The sequence below is a fragment of the Gossypium raimondii genome, chromosome 1 (genome assembly GCF_025698545.1).
Source record: "Gossypium raimondii isolate GPD5lz chromosome 1, ASM2569854v1, whole genome shotgun sequence".
Taxonomy (NCBI): Eukaryota; Viridiplantae; Streptophyta; class Magnoliopsida; order Malvales; family Malvaceae; genus Gossypium; species Gossypium raimondii.
Genome location: NC_068565.1, coordinates 34393612 through 34413111, shown reverse-complemented (window position 1 = coordinate 34413111; position 19500 = coordinate 34393612). Strand labels below are relative to the sequence as shown.

At 31.7% G+C, this 19500-nt stretch overlaps 3 long non-coding RNA genes across 3 annotated transcripts; all 3 read right to left on the bottom strand.

Moving 5' to 3' along the window:
- Positions 1-1624: 1624 nt before the first annotated feature.
- On the bottom strand, positions 1625-2519 carry LOC128039716 (uncharacterized). The gene is made up of 2 exons (XR_008194185.1): positions 2131-2519; positions 1625-1906 (listed from the first exon to the last, which is right to left on the bottom strand). It is a non-coding gene; the product is annotated as an uncharacterized LOC128039716 (long non-coding RNA).
- Positions 2520-2880: 361 nt separating this feature from the next.
- On the bottom strand, positions 2881-4227 carry LOC128039714 (uncharacterized). Its single transcript, XR_008194183.1, has 2 exons — positions 4112-4227; positions 2881-3442 (listed from the first exon to the last, which is right to left on the bottom strand). It is a non-coding gene; the product is annotated as an uncharacterized LOC128039714 (long non-coding RNA).
- A 180-nt stretch (positions 4228-4407) lies between these two features.
- Positions 4408-5742, bottom strand: LOC105785671 (uncharacterized). Its single transcript, XR_001131107.2, has 3 exons — positions 5704-5742; positions 5336-5586; positions 4408-4467 (listed from the first exon to the last, which is right to left on the bottom strand). It is a non-coding gene; the product is annotated as an uncharacterized LOC105785671 (long non-coding RNA).
- Positions 5743-19500: the final 13758 nt, after the last annotated feature.

Below are 19500 nucleotides of genomic sequence, written 5' to 3'. Positions count from 1 at the left end.
GGCTTAGAAGGGAAGTGGATTGTATCCACTATGAAATTGTGGCACTAACGCTATGTGTAGAATCATTTCCTACAAAATAGTTATATGGCAAAGAGGGTTAAGCGTTTATGCATGGTGTTCACTTGGCAAAGATTGGCAGCAAAGCGGAGTTACGTGTTTATGTAGGGTGTGTGTTTGCTGTATTTTGGGCCATGTGCTGTTATGATAATGATGAAAGGGGCCATCTTTTAGTGGTCTGGGTGTGAAGCCTTGAATAATGAAAATTAGCATTGAAGGCGTTTACAAATCGTCGTCTTTTTTTTTTCATCAAATACAATTTTATTAACAAAAGTGCAAGGCACCATAAAGGAGAAGACTCCAAAAAGTTACAGCTTTAGAAAACAAAAACCTTTAACATAAACGCTTACATAAATAAATAATCTCCTCAAGCAAAATTCACATAAATAAGTTGCTAAAAATATCAAAGTACAAAACTTCAAAAGCAGCATAAAAAATTCACACAGCTCCAAAACTGGCACGAGTTTCAGCATTGTCAAAAGTTCGAATCATGGACATCAAAATCAATTGCCCCCAAAAATCAGAGCTGCTAGTAAAGATCAGAGTCGCCTCTCGCTTCCCACTATACTACTATCAGCCTGATAAGCAAGTAAGAATGTGTTGGGTTTTTCACATAGGGAGAATAGAAAGAAGCAGCAAAACACATGAGAATTAGTGGTATATCGAGTCTTCTATATTTTTCACACTTTTCAATTCTCAAACATTACATTTATAAAGAGTTTTTCTAACCAAAAACTTAACTAATTCACCTAAACTATCTTGAAACTTGTAAACATTGCTTGCACATAAGCTGATTTGTGTCAATCTAACACCTAAACACATCATTACATTACCAACTCAGTTCATTTTCAACTAAGTATCTTAACAAATGAACTGAACAACTGACATTTGAACTGATGCACACTACAGCAAACTAGGTTTTTAGTGGCGTTTTTTTAGGTCTTTAGCGGCACTTTTAAGCGCCACTAAAAGTATTAGCGACGCTGTCACAAGTGCCGCAAAAAGTGCCACTATAGATAACGACGCTAAATTTAGCGGCGTTTATGTGAAAAAATGCCAGTAAATACCATGACCTTTAGAGGCGCTTTTATCACAAACGCTGCTAAAGATCATGACCTTTAGCGGCACTTTTGTCACAAACGACCTTTAGTGCGCTTTTGTCACAAATGCCGCTAAAGAACATAACCTTTAGCGGCGCTATAGAACAAACCTTTAGCGACGCTTCTCGTAAAAACGCCGCTAAAAACATAACATTTAAAAAAATTATTTTAATCAAATAATATTTATTTTTTAAATTTTAACTTTAAACATACTTTTAAGGATAAATAAAAATATTATTTAAATTAAATTTTCTATGAAAATTTTAACTTTAAAACTAAATATAAAAATTAATGAATTTAGTTTTAGAATTTAAAATAATAAATTAATAACACAATTAAAATCCAAAAGTTAGAACTCAAGTTGTCGTAAATATTAAAGTAAAAATAAAAATTTAGAATCAAAACTAAAATAAATAATACATATGAGAAACAGACTGACTAGTTGAACCTGCCTATGACTATACACATTGCAAGGTAATAAAAAATACAATGCATTTTCTTAATCAAGTAAATCTTGGTAATAAAAGATATAATACATTTACTTAATCAAGGAAATCTTGTAATGAACTCAAAGCAATGAGCCTTAGAGAAAAACTTTTGAGCATGGCTTCGAATTTGAACTGCAAATTTAGTGCCTACAGGCTCATTATTATTGGCAGACCCCATTCTCTTTACATAACTACAGCAGCTGTAATGGCAAAAACAAAACAATTGAGCACAACTAGAAGGAACTCAACTTCCCTGTAAACCTACGAGTGATTAATTTTAAGAGTAAAAACAATTGAGCATGTCAGCTCTGATAAGAGTGGAATGATCAGGATTAATAAATTAGAATCAAAATTTGCATTCAACCTATGGCTCATGCAAACACCTTCAAGACGTGGCATCTGGGATTCAAATCCTAACATCATAACCATTTTAGTATATCTAATGTTATATAAAATGGGGTACAGCAAAGGATGAGAAAACTTACTCGTTATTATTGGCAGACCCCATTCTCTTTATCGTTTATGGAATTGCCATAATGAAATGATGAATCCAAGCATCCGATAGTCTTTGCTTTTTCAACATATGCTAGAAACTGTTTTCGGGCATCAGGCACATCAAGAGCCAAGTCATTAAATGATTCTTCTACCCTTGAGAAACCCTTTGTCATCTGGTTCATGGTTTTATATATTTTAATGGCAAGGTTTCAAATCTTAACATTTATAATTTAAAATGAAGCATTGATTGTGTAATAATATTAGTAATTGAGATTTTATATATGTTAATGGTATGGTTTCAAATCTCAACATTTATAATTTAAAATGAAAAAAGGCAAAAGAATTCTTGTAAGAATATAAGTTATTTCTCTAACTGACTCAATGTACAATTGACACTAATTCAGTGAGGTGAAACATTTGTTGTAGTGGTAAACCTACGATTTTATATATGCTAATGTCATGAGTTCAAAGATCGACATGTATAAAATAAAATAAAAATGGTTTTATTTGAAATGTAAAAAGACAAAAATTACTCTTGTATGAATGTAAAATATATAAAAGAAAGAAGTAAAACCTAGGTTGCACTATATGCCATGGGATAAATTGCTGATTGAGCATAGACGGAAGAAGGCCAAGAACTAGGTCCAGATTGGTAGACTAGATCTTCGAAGCTAAAAGCAACATGAAAAAAATGATAAAAGAAGGCAAATAAAGGAAGCTTAAATAATAATAATAATTAATAAAAGTGAGAAAACGTAAATAATTAATAAAAATTAAAAATTGTAAACCTCGAAATTTAGGTAAAATCAACACCAATGCAATGCAAGCCATTATTAAGTCTAATACAAGTGAAGAAACTAAGATCCTAAGAAGAGAATCCTATTTTACTAACAACAATAAATACAACTGAAAAGAAGACAACAAAAAAAAGATTAATATCACTGTTGTTTGCTAATAAATAAATGTAAAAAAACATATACTTTTACTATAGGATAGAGGCCAAGCGTCCCACCATTCATCCATTCCAACATAGAAACAACATACAAATGAAGAAAACACCAATTCTCAAATCAATTTTATAGTGAATTGATATTTTTCACCACGTTTATCCTTTTCTGAAGCATGTGATATATTCATCATCCCATATAAAAACATAGATAAATAGTTGAAAGATCATAAAAGTTATATGAAGGGGGAAGTATATCTTTTGCCGATGATAGAGATTGAATCAATTCATCTACTTGCAGTGCAAACATGCAAACTACATCTGCTACATTCCTGGTTATCCAATCTTCATGTACCCTGCAGAATTGGGAAAATAATTATAGTGCATTAAAATAAAATTTGATATTGACAAGTTAAATATGAATGGAAAATAACATGAATGCAAAAATTAATATTCGAGGAAATTGACAACTTAGCTATCTCAACCATGGAAATGAATTAGATATTGAATAAGAGAGATTACAGCAATGAAACCAATGAATTCTTCTAGGTGTCCAAATGATTTTTTTTTTACTGAATCTTGCAAAAGCTGACAATCCAATTCTAACAGCAATTTTTATTCTATCCTTCAAGCATGTGAGTTTTATAAATGCCAAGTCAGGCATATTATTCATTTATAACTATCATTCAAGAGTATCAATGTGCTTTGGGTTTGCGTTTCTTTCTTGTTTCAATTTCCTAGTTTACATATGTATGTGCCACAAGACTTGTTAAGTGAAGAATGAGAACCAAATTTTTGTTAAGTACTACTATAATAAATGTTGTATCATATCAAAGGGTTGATTGTTTATTATTCCTAATATGTATAGTAACAAATCAAAATACTAAGAAGCAATTAGCTATTTGCCCATATTGACATAAGAACATTACAATAGTTACTCATCCAATTTATGATTTGAGACCAAGGCTAAATTCTTATGCGGTCAAACATCATCTTATGGGCTTACCACATATCCATGTACGTACCTTGCATGAAATAGCCTTCAAAATAAGGACACTAATGAAATCCACAACATAGAAACAGTGTTCTTCAGAGCCATATGAATAGGTATAGCATAAATGCTTGACGATGGACTAGGATCTAATACATTAATACCAACGACATATTTTTAGTGATATATAATGAACCAAAATTGATATTGTGTGAAAAAATCAAAGATAATGCGCATACATACCATCGATTGCATCGCAACCAATCTTGTGTGCATATCAATTCGATGAACTTGACGGTTGGGGATGTAAGATATAGATGATCTTGCCAAAGCTAAATTGCATTGCTCCAAGATTTATACAACTTTACTTTCCTCTTCCCTGCCAATGAACTAAGAAAAGTATTAGGGCTCTTGCACAATTCAATCAACAAGTATGTAAACATGATGATTTCGGAAAAAAATGTACATTTGCAGTAGGACTTTTGTTAGTAGAGAAGACATTAATGGTTTCAAGAAATAGCTTGAAATAACTAGTAATGGAACTTGCCTATTCCCACTCATCGTCACCTGAAGCAAGGTCTGAAATTCAGATCAAGCTCTTATATATTAAAAACTTAAGTGAACTATGTAGCAATGTTGTAAACATGTTTGCGCCGTAAAGGTGGAGCACCTACTCACCATGTACTGACCATACTTCTCTTTGATTGCAGGCAAATTAGCACCATCACCATTACCTAGCTCAATCTACTAGTTAACAATTAGAAATTTATAATTTTTTTCTCACCAAAAATATTTTACCAAATTTTCTTATATTTTCTCATCAACCAAACACCCAAAAGAAAATTTGTCTGTTTTATAACTTAATAACCAAAAAAAAAAAAGGACACCAATTTGTCTTTGGTCTTTTTATTGCATTTTTGAGTTCTAATTTCAATCAAAACTTGGTTCATTTTGGTTTAAAAAGTGTCTTATAATCTTTCATCAACTTCAGATTATTCTTCCTTCAACTATAAAATTCCCGAAATGGTTTCCACTGGAACAATCGATTATAACATGTTGTCTGATCTTCCCAGTTATGATCTTCAAGCTCTGTTGAACAATAAGGGAAACAAAGAAAACCTAAACCAGCTTGAAAATCTCTGTCTTTATCGAACAACCTAGTTTCAATCTCTGTTTTCTTATTGAAATCTATAGCAACAATGGCGAAATTTCTAAATTTTTCAATGTATCTAGAAAAATAATTCAAATAAGAAATTACCATATATCTTCGATGAAGCCATATTGTAATCGCCAGCTTCTGCCCGGGCTTTGAAGTAAAACACCATTTTTCCCTTCCTTTCATCTCTTGGGAGAGACAAAATTAGGGTTTTCCTCCCTTCGATTAAGGAAATATTAGGAGACCAGCCTATCTCATACCATGGTTTAAAAAGTAGGGTAAAGTCGGGATAAATTACCCATAGTTGCAGCGTTTTTCTTCCCCTTTTTCTTCTTTTTCTTCATCTCCCTTTCCTTAAAAAATTTATAACGGAAACAAAATACAAAACACATTATCTTTTATTTCCGCAAATACCGAATGTAATGTAAGTCTTTTTGACAAAGAGAAAGCACAAAAGGAATTCCAAAAACCTTATCTGCTTTAGTAGCGGAGATCCTTTTGGAGATTTCAAAGGGAAATTTAGAAAAGCAATAGCCATTTTTAAAAACGCATAAAAAATTATTTCATTTTGAACAAAACAACGTCATTTTACTCGCTAAAAATATTTTATTTTCTCTACTAAAATTATTAATTACGTGATTTTATAAAATATTTATTATAACTATTTTTATAAATTGGATTTTATAAAAAAACTAAGTACTCTCAAAGTAAATACCATATATTTTAATAAAATTTCATCATTTAACAAATCTCAACTAAACCTTAAATCCTAAACCATTTAATATATATAAAGTTTATCTATTATCTCTTAAATAATTTAAACTATAATCATAATTTTAATATATTAAAATTAATATTATATCTTTACAATTATATAAGAAATTATTTAATATATAAATTAAAAAATACTAATTAATCTAAACCCTAAACTCTTAACCCTTATCCTTTAAACCCTGAATCATAAAACATAAAACATAAAACATAAACCCTAAACCCCTAACCCCTAAACCTTAAATCCCAACCCTTAAACAATAAAACCATAAACTGTAATCCCTAAACCCATAATCCATAAACTTTAAAATAGTAACTCTTAAACCTTAAACCTTAAACCATATACCCTAAATCATAAACCCTAAACTAAAATCATAATTAATTCAATATTTTAAAATTAATACTATCTCTTTTACAATAATATAATAACATATTTAAAATATAAATTAAAAGAACTAATTAATCTAAACCCAAAACCCTAACCCGACCCTTGAATCCCTAAACCTTAAACCCCTAACTCTTAACCCCATAACGTCTAACCCCTAAACCTTAAATCTCAACCCTTAAACCAGAATCCCTAATCCATACTCCCTAAATCCATACTCCCTAAACCTTAAAATAGTAACTCCTAAACCGGCCTTAAATCTTAAATTAATCTTATACCCTAAACCAAAAACCCTAAACTATAGTTATAATTAATTCAATATTTTAAAATTAATACTATCTCTTTTACGATTATATAAGAAATTTTTTAATATATAAATTAAAAAAATCAGTAATCATATACCTAAAAAACTTTAAAATTATTTTAAATAATAGTATTTTAATTTTTCCATGTGTTTTATTTCAAATTATTTCTAGGTGTCATTATTTTTTTCTGAAGATTTTAAATATTCAATTAGAAATAAATTGAATATTTAAATAATTAATATAAATAAACCAATTAAGATAAAATGTTTTTAACGGCGCTTTTTCAAAAACGCCGCTAAAGCCCCTGCATTAGTGGCGCTTTTTCAGAAACGCCGCTAAAGCCTCTAGCATTAGCGACGCTTTTTCAAAAACGCCGCTAAAGCCACTAGCATTAGCGACGCTTTTTCAAAAACGCTGCTAAATCCCCGAGAATTAGCGGCGCTTTTTGAAAAATGCCGCCAAAGCCCCAACCATTAGCGACGTTTTTTGAAAAACGCCGCTAAAGCCCCGAAAGGTCAGAAAACGACGCCATTGGGCTTAGGTTTTTTGGGGCATTTTTTGAAAAACTCCGCTAATGCTCATTTTTAGCGACGTTTTTTGAAAAACGCCGCTAATGCTCGATTTTTGTCGGCATTTTTTGTCCAAACGCCGCTAAAAGCCTGTTTTGGTGTAGTGGCAGTACGCAGTTTGCTGCTTCACAAAGTCAGCTAACAACTCAATACTTCGCATGTCTTCAATTCGCCATGCAGTTTGTAGCTCATGTGTTCGCGAGTTTGTTCTCACTTGGACAGTCCACCAACATTCTCACACATAGACAATCTGCCAACATTCTTACAGATGGACAATCTGCAAGCCTCCTTGTACTTAGGCTGTCCGCCAGAAAGCCCGCACTTTGTGTATTCGTCGTTTGTACTTTGGACAACTTGCAACTTTGGTGAGCTCTCATATTTATGAGCTTGTAGCTTTGGTGGATCGCACATTGGTGAAAGAGTCTATGCATGGATGGCCAATTTCTAACACTCCTCATTGGCCTCTATGCAGTTAACATCAATTTGGTTTCTTGTGTAGCTTCTTCAAAATTTGCATGCTCCAACACTGCTAAGTCACACTGATGATAAGCTTCAACAATAGGCATGGTGCTTGTAACAGTAAGGTCATCTAAGCCTTCATCTTTAACTTTAGTCAACTTCTCAACCAAATCTAACTTGCACACGTGACTAGGGGACTTATAGTTCACATGTTTCAATTTTTTGTGCCAAATATGTGATTCATCTACTGAATTGGTATAGGCTCTCAAGGCCACAAAGTTCCAATCTAGCACAAACCTTATATCATTCATTAAGACTGTCACAACTTCCTATCCCAATGAATCAAATATAGCACAACCACTATATTTAAAATTAACAAAGTATTTCTTCTCAAGCAATTAACCAATCCTAAAGAGATTATTATCTATTTCAATAACTAAAAGCACATATGAAATTACTTTAGTACCTATTGGAGTGTTGATTAGCACATCACCTTTTCCTTTAGCCTCAATAAGCTAGCCATTTCCAATTCCCACTTTCGAAATACAACTTCTACAAATCCACTTGAAGATGTTTTCATCTGAACTAATAAAATGGTGAAATTCAAATTACTAATTAAATTTGTTATTTCAAAATGATTTTTGACTTGTTTTGAACTAAGTAGAAGGTTTTTTTAACTCAATTTAACAAATCGTTAATGGATTTTCACTAATGGAACACTTTCCCTCTTTTGATGTTCATGTAAGCTTGATTTTTTGAAAAACTTAAATCCAAGAGATTTGACAAATTTGATGGCTTAGATCTGTAATAATGTAACAGCCCGATTTTGGGCCTAGTCGGAACATGGTTTCGGGACCACAAATCCAACGAGAAAAAATTTATTTTTTATTATATTTTTATGGTCTACAATTTCACGGAATGATTTTATGAAAATTTTGTTCAAAAATTTCAACGTTTGGGCACTCAATTTAGCCAAAAGGACTAAATTGTAAAAAGTGCAAAAGTTGAGTTCTACATGTTAGAAGTGTCCAATTGTTATGAAATTTTAAATTGGAGGTCCTTAAGTGGTAATTAGACCATTGGTTACATTTTGGACAAAAATGGACATGAGATAAGTGAAATAGGAAATTTTTAAGTTAGGGGTATTTTGGTAATTTGGTAATTAAAATGTATTAAAAATACAAAATAGGCGAAAAATCATCATCTTCAAGCCTTGGCCGAATTTCACAAGGGGGGAAGCCATTGCTAGGGTTTTCAAGCTTCCAAGCTCCATAGTAAGTGATTTTAAGCCCCATTTTTAATGTTCTTTACGTTTTTAGAGTCCCGGTAACTTGATTTAGCTTATTCTAGCAATGATTTAATCTAGGGTTTATATTTGGAAAAATAGCCATAGGTGAAATGTGCTTATTTTGATGTTTTATGGTAGAATATGAAGTTTGAAATTATGTTAAACAACTTTTGTTAAGCGATTTTAAGTGAAAACGAGTAAAACGACATAATCGGTAAAAATACCTAATGTGCCTAAGTGTTAGAGTGGGAATTCGATGTTGCCATAGAAGGGAAAAATGTTCAGCATGTCATAATACATAAGAATAAGGGATGAAGTTTAATTTACGAGCTTTGGGGCAAAATCGTAATTTTGTGAAACTTTAGGGGCAAAAATGTACTTTTTCCAAAGTGTGATTTTAGTACTAGATTGAATAATGTGAGTGTTAAATAATTTAAATGTGTTATTATAAAGCATGATGGTAAGTTTGTATGCGAATAATACATTGTTTTAATTTTATTTAATATATTGTTGAGATATGATTGAATATAGAATAAACATTTGATGTAGATTAAAAAATGTGAATAAATTGGAAAAGTTGGTAAAATGTTGTGAAGTAAGGTTCCCGATTGAACACTCGGATTTGACCGAGATTCTATGAATGAAAGGGGTTGCTATGTGCTGATTCCCCGTATCATTGATTATAAGGTGGTTGCTAAGTGCTGATTCCACCGTATCCTTGATTGTGAAAGGGGTTGCTATGTGCTGATTACCCGTATCATTGATTATAAGGTGGTTGCTAAGTGCTCATTCCACCGGGATCCTTTGAACATGAGGTGGTTGTTAAGTGCTGATTCCACCGTGTAACGGTTAATATTTTGAAGTGTTTATCGGGGAAATTGGATAAGTGAAAATATATGTGAATCGAATAAGGTTACATGATGAATATTGGGTTCGATATTTAATCGACCCTTGAGTAAGATGAAAAGAAGTAATGAAATTATGAAAAAGTAAAATGTGCAACAAAACAGTTTTGGACAGTAACAATAGTGTGAATTTGAAAAATCACTAAAAATGGTGGAAATTTAATTATAGAGTGAATAAGATATGAAATGAAAGCTTAAGAAGTCTATTTTATATAAAAGTAACAGAGTGAGAAAAAGATTTATACATTTTGAGATATTTGAATTTTAGTGAGGCAGGATCGGATTGATTTCAGAATCCTCTGTTATGACTTTGGAAAATAATTAAAAATTTTACAAAAATAATTACAAGTTATAATTTATATTCTTAGAATCCTCAATGAGTCTATTTTTAAATAAAACAAACATAAATATCATCCAAATTCTATACAATGAGATAATTCATTTTTAGTGAAGAGAGGTCGAGATGTTGAGTAGTGAAACAGGGGTGACTTTAAAGAATAAACTGTTCTAATTGGCTGAGTAAAAAATTCTGAAAATTTTATGGTAAGAATAATGTGAGTCTAGTTTCTGGGAAAATTAACGGATCTTAATTTGGAGCTCTGTAGCTTAGGATAAAAATGATTTAGTGACTCTGACTCAGATAGACAGCTTTGAATTTAAATATAAGTGAATAGTGAAATTATGTATAATGCTATTTAAGCATGTTTTATACATAAAGGATGTTGAATGGAGAGAAGAAGGAGGAAAATTAATTGTATATATGAATGATTTGTGTATAATTTGTTATATGCTCGATTATAATCGATAAACGTTAAAATAGAAATGATGCTTACATTTGCGTATTATTGATCATGATTTAAGCTCATATGGGAAAATAAAGTTTCATAGTATGTGAGTGTGGTATATTTGGTATATGATTTGGTATGAAGCAAGTCCATGAATGTTTTATGGGTTAACTCGTGTTGGTAAGTTTGATACATGAATAAATGTTGAACTCGGCCATACTTATAATGCTTACGCTATATGTTTATTTGGCTAACATGTGTAGTGCACACGCTTAAGCTTTGGCCAAGTGGTGGCTGAATTATGCCACGTTAAATTTATAAGTTTTGCATTGAAATGGTAAGTGCCTAGATGGGAATATGCTTGTGATCATGAAAAAGGTGGTAATGTTTAAATTATGTAAACTTACTTGAAATGGTTTATCATATGGTTAATTCCAAAAAGAATTATGTTTAAATGTACTAGCTTGTGACTATGGTTGAATGATATGTTATTGTTTTGTGTGATATTCGTAGGAAATGAAATGAAATACTAAGTTCATACTTGAAGAATAAAATGACGAAAAAAAGGGTGATGAGTTGATTTGATGTTGTTATTTAAGCTTAAGTGATGTTTTCATTGTAATACTAAGAATTATATAAATGTGTTAATGAATGGTATAATCGATAAACGTTGAGTTAAATGGTGAATATGTATTAGTATTGAACTTAACGATATTGAAGTTTACATGAATTAAATGGAAGTTTCTAGTGATATGATTTGAATTAAAAGAATTATTGTGGTATTGAAATATATATATTGGATTGAGAAATTGATTTGAATTGTGAACATGAAAGATTGTGAATTGAATAAAATGGAAATGAAGCATTGAATTACATGAGTAAGTATCGAGTCTCGTAGGCCCTATTTGTTATGAATATAATATTTTGAGGATATGTTGTAAAGAATTATAAAAGCATGTTAAAAATTTGACGAGTTTAAATTTGAATGAAATTTTGTAACTCGGTTTAATACGTTTACATGTGTAAGTGTTCTAGTAATGCCTCATATCCTATTCCGAAGTTGAATACGGGTAAGGGGTGTTACAAATAATATGGTATTTAGTATGTTTAGAAACTTGTTTAAGGACTAGAAATGATCATTGAGTGATGAAATCTGTTATTTTAGTCAAACGAGTTAGATTTCAGTATTGTAGAAGGAGAGGTTAGATCTGTAATTTTACTACTATTTAAATGTGTTTTTAATTTCATGGTAAGTTTGTAATGTGTTTATTATGTGTGCAAAGTGTCAGATCAATCGGGAGCCTCTACAAGTAAAGATAAAGGCAAAAAAAAAAGCTTGTTTGAGCTTTTGGCATTGAAGCAAAAGCCAAATTTGTGAATGATAAGGAATTGTTGCTTTTAGGCACAATTCAATGTGTTAAAGGGGAGCTTAGGTAGCCTAATCACCTATCCTAGGTTCCAAGTGTAAGTGTTTCTACTTAAACTTAAGATATTTTGCAAATAAAGTTAAATGTGATGTGTATAAGATGTGTTAATGTTATTACATAAGATGTGATTATGACATTTGCGATCTGCTGGTTTTATGCACACATATGTTATAATAGTGTATGTGGCTCTGATGTCCATGAAACCAACTAAAAATCTAACCAAGGCAAGTGCACCTATCAATTAATAGTATAGCTACAGTGAGCAAAGATATTGTTCGCACGAAGACTAAAAGTACTAGTAGTTATCGTCTTTCTATTATTTAACCGATAAATTCAAGTGATTAATTAAAACTAAAATTAACTAAATTAATTACCTATGAATGTGACAAAGAATAAATTAAGAAAATAATCGAATAATAACCAAGAAACGAAACAATACCCGGGAAAGAATTCACCTAGACTTCATCTGTCACTATCAATCTAAATTACGCAATTTCTTCACTTACTATCTTGATTCGTAGAAATACCTAAATTATGTAAATACCTCTCTTCAAGACTAAGAGCAACTGACTCTAGGTTGATTAATTAAATTTTTTTTCTAATTAAAACCCGTATTATCACATTAAATCAAACTATGGATTCCCTTATTAGATTTCACTCAAATCCAGTAGATTTATGTCGTCCTATTTCTAGGATTGTATGCAACTTCAGTCAATTATGCTAGATCTACTATTAAATAGGGTCTATTCCTCCTCTGATTTAAGCACATCAACCATGGATCAATAGTCTAGAAATATTAAACCAAGAATTAAGCACACATAATTGAGAACAAGATCTATGTCTTTATTGCGTAAAATAAAAATCAAATGACAGAATTCATCATAGGGTTCACCTCCCTAGATACTTAGAAAATTAGCTCATGCTTGAAAATAAAAACAACCCAAAAATAACACAACCGAAAGAAATAAAGAAACTCACTATAATCTCCTGAGAAATCAACTAGGAGTCTTCAATCTTGGCCGAAATATGCTTCAGAATCAACTTCAATGGTGTTTTCCGAATTGTTTTCTTGAGTATTTTATGACAGCTCACTCATATCTTCGTATTTTGTCATATATAGGTCTTAGAATGCTCGAAAAACCTAAAAACATGTTTTTCCTCATGTTTGGAGTGCGATTCACGAAATTGACATGGCCTGGCACATGGCCATGTGGAAACTCATGTGGCTTCTGAAACTTGCACTGATTATCCAAATTTCACTCTGTTTTCTCCCAAAAGCTCTCCTAAGTATAGAAACATGAGTTTAAAGGATTAGGAGCATAAATTTCACCATTTAAATCGAATAATTATCCAAAAACGCATTAAGAATGAGGCTAAAACATGTTATTTTTAGCACCTATCAAATATCTCCACACTTAAGTATTTGCTTGTCCTAAAGAAAAATCTAACATATTCTAATCCCGTTCTTAAAGCGTTTGTTGATGATTATTTTTGCAAATTGGTGAATTTTATGCTCCTAATCCTTTAAATTCATGTTTCTATACTTAGGAGAGCATTTGGGAGCAAAGGAAGTGAAAAACGAGCGAAAATTGGACAAATAGAGTAGATTTCAAGAGTCGCACGGGCTGGACACACGGTCGTACATGCTAAAAAACTTAATTTTTAATATTTTTAGGCATTCTAAAGTCTATAAATACCAAATAGAAGAAGAGAATAGGGAGTGATCAAAGAGTATTGAAGAAAACAACTCAAAAAACACCATTGAAGCTAATTCTAAAGTAGATTTCCATCAAAATTGAAGACCTTCTTTTAATTTCTTTGAAGTTTTTATGGTTTTCTTTATTTCTTGTGGTTATCATGTATTAAATATGTTTTATTTACAATTATGAACTAATTTCCTAGATACCTAGGAAGATGAACCTATGATGAATTCTATTATTTGATTTCTATTTTATACGATAAATACTTGATTCTTATTCTCAATTATTTGTGTTTATCTCTTGTTTTAATATTTCCAGGATATTAATTCATGTTTAATGTGCTTAAATTAGAGGAGGAAAAGTCCTCGCTCAAGAGTAGATCTAGCATAATTGAGTGGAGTTGCATACAATTCTAGAAATAGGATAACATGAATTTACTAGATTAGAGTCAAATCTAATAGGGGAATCCATAGATCAAGTTAATGCAATAATAGAGGTTTTAAATAGAAATAAATTTCAAATAATCAACCTAAAGTCAGTTGCACTTACTCTCGAAAGAGGTATTAGCATAATTTAGGGATTTCTACGGATTAAGATACTAAGTGCATAAATCTTTTAATTCAGATTCATAATGATAGATGAAGTCTAGGTGGATTCTTTCTTGGGTATTGCTTTGCTTCTTGGTTATTATTCAATTATTTTCCTGATTTATTCTCTACTGAGTTCTTTAGTTAATTAATTTAGTATATTTAGCTTAAATCAATCATTTCGATTTGTCGGTTAAATAATAGGAAAACGATAATTGCTAGTACTTTTAGTACTCGTGGATACAATATCTCTACTCACCATAGCTATAGTATTTATCGACAGATACACTTGCCTTCGTCGTATTTTTAGTTAGTTTCGTGACACATCAATACTAAACCTACAACCAAGTTAACTTCCCTTATTTTATTGCTCTCACTGATAATGTCTTAGGATGATTCACAGATAATCATGCATTGAGAATTCAAACTAAAATGACACTAAAAAGAACAAGCAATCAAAGTAGAGAATTTTAAGCTTTAAAAACATTAGGTATCTCCCTTATCTCTATAATTACTTGAAATTTAAACTCAACAAGAAATAACATCCTCACTAAATATTCACTCAAAACACTTAAAGCGTTTAAGGTTCAAATAATGTGCACTCAACAGTCAAACAAGAAATGTCATTACCATAGGCTTGCTTGAAAATCAAATCTCCACCACTATAGAATTAGATGACACACCAATCAAGAGGTCTTTACTTGGTTGTAATGGGGCTTAGGTTAAGAGTATGAAAAATGTCAGAAAAGTTGGTTAAAATCGAGAATTGATTTGATAAGTTACCAAACTAGAAAAAAATCAAATGTTGAATTAAAGGAATTTACATCAACAAGTAATAAAAAAATGAAAACAAACTTTTCAACAGAATATGAAACTAACGATTTAAGCTCATTATTTTCATTGTATTATTATTATTAAGAACAAGATAAGATTCAGCAATTCAAATAATGAAACATAGTTACGCAATTAACCAAATCAAATCTCAACAAAAAGGGAGCCACTAAAAAAGGATAATTTTGCAACACATATGTAGGTTAAGGGTTAACATTAACGGGTTAGAATAAAAAAATGTGTTAGGATCATCGGGGTTCACTAAGGGTTAATACAACATGTAAGCTGACTAAAGGTTAGGTGGATTAAATCCTAAGTGTCTATCATCTCAGTAGATCAAATAAAACATGTGGTCTTGACATGTATAAGCGAAACAAGTTCTAGAATAACAAATCAAGTTGACATACTCACAATCATAAATAAAATGAGCACGAAATAAAATATATGCTCTATAAGCTCACAAGCTCACAAAAAAAAACTATGGCTTTGATGTCAAACTTGCAAATTCAACATTTCAAGATAATTCTTTAGTTTAGGGAGACAACCTAAAATAATAATAATTCCTGAAAAACAACTTATTATGCTTGACTCTTTTGTGTCTTAAAGTATAAATCAATCAATGCATAAACATCCACAAATAAATCCCAAAACATTATCAATAAAAACTCCAAATTAAACGAAATTACTTAAATGTTAGGTTCGAGAAAATTACTTAAAAACAAACAACAATTCAAGGATTTTATCGCATAAGCATATAAACAACCTCCCCACACTTAAGATGTACATTGTCCTCAATGTACAAATAGATATAATAACAGAATAAGTACAATATGATAAGGAGGAAGGGAACTGAAGTTGCCTTGAATTTGGATGAATTCGTTAGAATAGTGAAAATCGGAATAGTGGACGATTCTAAATGAAATGCATGTTTCCGAGCAAACTAATAAGAAGATAAATGAAAATAAATAAGAAGATAAATAGATTATAAACACTAACAAAAACAACCATAAAAATAATAAAAATAACAGGAAAGTTCAGAATAAAAATAAAATAAAATAAGACTCACAAATAAAATAAAAATACAACAAAAAATAAAAATAAAAATAAAATTAAAATAAATAAACAAAAAATGAAACCATGCTATGGATCGGCGTCGTTCGAGGTGTCAAGGTCACGAGGCGCATAATCAGGATGAGAGATATGGAGATGTTGGCAAATCTGATGCAAATATGCCACAATGCTATGAATTGATCAAAGCATCACTCTCAAAGCAGTCAAACCGCTTGGAGAGGTCCTCAAGTGTAACAGCGGAGGGGAACAAGGTAGGTCTGAAAATTCCTCGTGCTCATCTTAAGGATCTGAATCAGACAATGTGTATTGACGGGAACCCACTCCATGCAGTCGCTCATCAAATGCTGATATTGGTCCTCATGTGGACCAATAAAGATTGGAGACACATGTGTCTCGCGACTGAAGGATGGCCCAAGGATGAGGTTACATCTGATGTCTTCCATTTTTTTTAGATGGAGACAGTGACCTTAGATTTACCTTTGCTATTAGTCATGGTATACCTAGTGGTAGCCAATTGTCAATAAAGCACAAAACTGTCAACAGAATATACAGATGCCTATAACCAAAGGTTATGTAAAACATTCCCGCAAAATATGAAAAGCTAATTCAACATTGACAATGAATTAAAACATGGCTACTAGCAGTAGTGAAACGTCCACAAATCTCACATGAACAGCTCTCAACCAACCTATTAAACAACAGAAATTAAATAACAATACAAAATTTATTAATCTACAAATAAAATAAGAAAATGTTGTAGCAAAACAAACTCAAATAGAGTAAACAAATAAAAGTAACAATAATAAAAATATATATAATAAAACTAATATAATAATAAACAAATATTCAAGGGGTGTGACACATGGTGGTGAATGATTGTCGATGGAGGCACGATGATGACGAAGGGTCGAACGGTGGCTAGAGGAGCAATGGAAGAGGAGGGGTGGTAGGTGATCGACGGTATTATGAAGGGAAAAATAGAGGAAAGACGGAGGGGTAAAGGCTTAGATGGGGATGGAGGAAACGGGGTTGTGGTCGTCGTTGGAGGAACAACAATGGTGGTTATGTGGTTGCAATTGGGATAGAAGGGAAAGGGAGGAGATGTTGGATGGGAAAACGACAATGCGAACGAAATAAGTAATAAAAAAATAAAAATGAATGGAAATTTTTTAAAATTTTTTTAATTTTTTTTCAAATTTTTTTAATAACATAAAATTAAAATGGATAAATAAGTAAAATAAAAACACTTAGGTTGCCTCCCGAGAAGCACTTATTTAGAGTCTAAGCTCGACTCCCTTTTTTTTAGCTAACGGTTAATGCGGATCTTAAAGTCAAAGCTCCTTTGTCTGATTGCTAGTATTACCACCAAGATAAAGTTTGAGACAAAGATTGTTTACCTTGAATGTGCTGTAATCAAGATGTGTTACCTCAATGGTTCTGTATGGAAATACGTTTTGTACCACAAATGTGTTCGACCCTCTTGACTTAAGCTTTGAAGGGAACATTTGAGTATCTGATTTGTCTAGTAGTACTTTGTCCCCAACTTTGAATTGAGTCATTCTCTTTACATGCACACTATAGCGTTGCTTAGTTATTTCTTTAACTATTCTTGGGTTTTCATCAGCCTTTGTTCACCATTCATCTAATTCATCGAGTTGCACCATTCGCTCTCCACTCGTCCCTTGATTTTTATCACCTTGAAACGGATAATGTTCAAACACTTATTCATTAGTAAATTCCTGCAAAGAATGTCGAGCCACATGATTACTAACATTAACAGAAAAATGAGTATCAGCTCGCTCCCTAGGAACTCTAACAAAATCACATACTTGAAGAGTAATCTTTTCATCACCTACTTTCAGCACAAGTTCACCACTACCCACATCAATAATAGTTCTAATAGTGGCTAAAAATGGTCGACCTAAGATCATGAGTACCTTAATATCCTCATCCATGTCCAATATAATAAAATCAATAGGGAATATAAATTTATCAACTTACACAAGTATATCCTCAATAATACCCCTAGGATACCTAATTGATCTATCAACTAATTGAATACTTATCCTAGTGTATTTTGGTTCCCAAATACCAGGTTGTTTGAACGTTTTATAATGCATAACATTTATACTAGCCCTCGAATCAACCAAAACTTTTTCAACATTTAAACTACCAATAAGATAAGGAATAGTAAAACTCCTTGGATCTTTAAGCTTGTTGGATAGTTTATTTTGGAGAATGGTCGAAGAATCCTTATTGAGCTCCATAGTTAACAAGTCTTTGAACTTTTTTTTATTTGTTAACAGCTCCTTTAAACATTTTGCATACTTTGGCATTTGCGAAAGGGCTTCAACAAAAGGTAAGTTAAAATGCAATTTTTTCAACAGCTCAAGAAATTTACCATATTGTTCTTTTATGCGGTATTGCTTCAATGTTGCCATATATGGAATTCGTGGTTTGTATTCTCTAGCCACTGACTTATGCTCTTTCTTGCTTTCCTCAATGTTATCATTTTCTCAATAGCCATGCTTCGAACAGTGATTGCGTGGACTTGCTCCTTTGGGTTAGTTTTAAGGTTACTAGGCAAACTACTTCACTGTCTTTTCGAAACTAGTTTAGCAAGCTGTCTAATCTGGTTTTCAAGCCCTTGAATTAATGCTTGCTAAATTTTCAGAGTTGTCTCAGTATTTTGAAATCGAGTTTTGAACACCAAAATAAATTTAGTTAACATCTCCTCAAGGTTCGATTTCTTTTCTTACTGATAAGGTTGCTGAAAACCTGGAAGGGGTTGTGACCTTTGATTTCCTTGACCACCCTAAGAGAAATTTGGGTGGTTCCTCCAACAAGTATTATAGTTATTGTTATAAGGGTTATTTTGAGGTCTACAATTGTTACCCATAAAGTTGACTTGCTCATGCTCTATGCTAGAACCGAATGGTAAACATTTTGAATTAATCATCACTGCTCCATTCGCATCACATTGAACTATCGGATTCATCTACTTAGAAAAACTCAAACCATCAATTTTCTTACCAAGAGCTTCAACCTAATTTGCTAACATAGAAATTGCATTAATATTAAAAACACTGGCTGCTTTGACAGGTTTTAGTCTTGTAACTTGCCACTGATAATTATTCAGTGTCATCTCCTTAATAAATTCTTGAGCTACCTCAGGTGTTTTATT